The sequence below is a fragment of the Dipodomys merriami genome, unplaced genomic scaffold (assembly GCF_024711535.1).
Source record: "Dipodomys merriami isolate MVZ:Mamm:240054 unplaced genomic scaffold, mDipMer1.0.p SCAF_29, whole genome shotgun sequence".
NCBI lineage: Eukaryota > Metazoa > Chordata > Mammalia > Rodentia > Heteromyidae > Dipodomys > Dipodomys merriami.
Window position 1 is genome coordinate 19,411,438 of NW_027204381.1, and position 2,591 is coordinate 19,414,028.

Below are 2,591 nucleotides of genomic sequence, written 5' to 3' on the forward strand. Positions count from 1 at the left end.
GGTCTCCGGGCTCAGCTGATGTCAACGGGAAGATCCATGTTGGGTCTGGGCTCCCCAGCATGTGGGGAAAAGGAGGCTCAGGGCTGAGGGCCAGCCCCCACCAAATGGGGCGGGGAAGATGGTAGGGATGTGTGAGGTAATCCCGGTATAAACAACAGAACTGGCTAGACCAGTCCCTCCACCCCATCCCAGGCCATCCCAGGTACACAGCCAATACCGGAGTGGAAAGCTACCCTGTTCTTCTGAAACTGCCCCCACAGGAGGGCTGGGGCCGCCCCTTCCAGGGACGGGGGTAGCTCTGGGCCCCCAGGAGACCCAGGAGCTGACTCTGTAGAACTTTATCCCCCAGGACCACGAAATTCCACATGGGGCATGTGAGCTGGCAATATTTTTCTGGTTGCTTTGTGTGTGTGTGTGTGTGTGTGTGTGTGTGTGTGCATGCCCACACACTCACAGCCCACCTCCCATTCCCACCCCCAGTACTAAGGCTTGAACTCAGGACCTAAAAGTCTCGCCTTTCCACTCCAGGCCCCCTACAATTTCAGCCACACCTTCGCTTCCATGATTACTCTTTTCTTTGAGAACTCTTAACAAAGCAATTGAAATCAAATGCTTTTTGTTTTTGTTTTTTGTCGTTCGTAGGACTTGAACTCTGGGCCTGGGCGCTGTCCCTCAGCTCTTCAGCTCAAGGCGAGTGCTCTACCACTTGAGCCGCAGTACCGCTTGTGGTTTTTTGGTGGTTAATTGGAGATCAGAATCTCACAGACTTTCCTACCCAGGCTGTCTTTGAACTGTGATCCTCAGATCTCAGTCTCCTGAATAGCTAGGCGTGAGCCATCAGCACCCAGCTTCAAATACTTTTTTAATTATGTACATAGGGAACTGTCTCCATTGAAAAAGCAATAAAATGTTAGGGAACAGCACATCCAGGTCAATTACAATGCCACATAAATATTCGCATGGAAACCAGCCCAAGACATAGTGGGCTGGCTCATGACTGTGATCCCTACTCCGGATTCTGATTCTGTGCTCAGAATCAAAAGGAGTAGAGGAAGAGCCCAGAACCTTAACTTCAGCTCTTCTGCTGAGGATGCTCCAGATTCTGAGAAGGCTGTGAGAAGAATGTTCTAGATCCTGTGCATTTGAGGGCACTAAGTTTTTTTGTTTTGTTTTGTTTTGTGGTCGTGGGCCTGAACTCTGGGCCTGGGCGCTGTCCCTCAGCTCTTCAGCTCAAGGCTAGAGCTCTACCACTTGAGCCACAGCGCCACTTCTGGCTCTTTCTGCTTATGTGGTGCTGAGGAATCGAACCCAGGGCCTCATGCATGCAAGGCAAGCACTCTACCACTGAGCCACCTTCCCAGCCCAGGCACTAAAATTTTGAGTGTGCAGGAAACTCAAAGATCACCTGTGGCTCCTTCCATTTTCTCATTTTTTTAGGATGAAGAGACAATGACCAGAGACACTGGTCATGGGAAACACACAGCAACAGTGATCATAACAAGGCACTGGTGTTTGGTGGAATACTTGACATTTGTCCTTCATACATTCATCCAACAAGTATTTACCAAGAGTCTCTTACATGCCTGGCTCTGCTCCCACATGGCTGCAGGATGATCACAAAGAGAGCCAACATCCTTTTCTAAGCCTTCTAGATTTTTCTGATGGGTACAAATTTGCCACACTGCCTTGACATATCTGTTCAAGGCTGGTGCTCTATCACTTGAGCCACATCTCTACTTCTGGATTTTTACTAGTTAAGAAGAGATGAAAGTCTCATGGACTTCCCTGTCTGGATTAGCTCTGAACTGTGATCTTCAGATCTTAGTCTTCTAAGAAGCTAGGATTCCAGGCAGAGCCACCAGGGTCTAGATCAATTTTCTGAATCGTAATACTCTGCACGGTTTGAGGAGGAGTAGATTATCCTCACTGGCCTCTTGATTGGGCTGACTTTAATGGATTTTTTTTTTTTAAGTGTGAGACCTTATCTGAAAACTAGCAGACAAAAAGCTGGGGTTGTAACTCAAGGGGTAGAACATCTGCCACCAAAGAAATAAAAATAAAGAAGAACCTGTGTGCAGAATAGAATCACATGCAAGGGACACAGAGAAGAGGCAAAATCTTCTGCTCCAGCTTAGGGTATCGCAGGGAAATCTAACCTAGAGGCAGAGGCAAAAGATGGGGCCAAAGAGACAGAGAAGGAGACAGGGAAATCATATTGCCTCATCAAATAGCAAAAGAACCAGACCCAGAAGTTAAAACCAGGAAGGAATGGGAATGGCATGTGAGCCTTGCTCCCACCATTCTTCCTTTCAGGTACTGAGTTAGCAGGACTGGAGATCTGAAAGGGCTATGGAAGCCTGTTCTCTCCTTCCAAGTGGTAAGAAGCTACAAACTGTTCAAGAAAAAGCCAAGCCCAAATGATCAAAACGTATCATATTTTAATGCAAAACTTAAAAAATATGAATACAAGAAGTCCATGATTGAAAGATTGTCAAAAGAAGCCAGTCGCTAGTGGCTCATGCCTGTAATCCTAGCTACTCAGATCTGAGGATCACAGTTCAAAGCCAGCCTGGGCAGGAAACTCTGTGAAA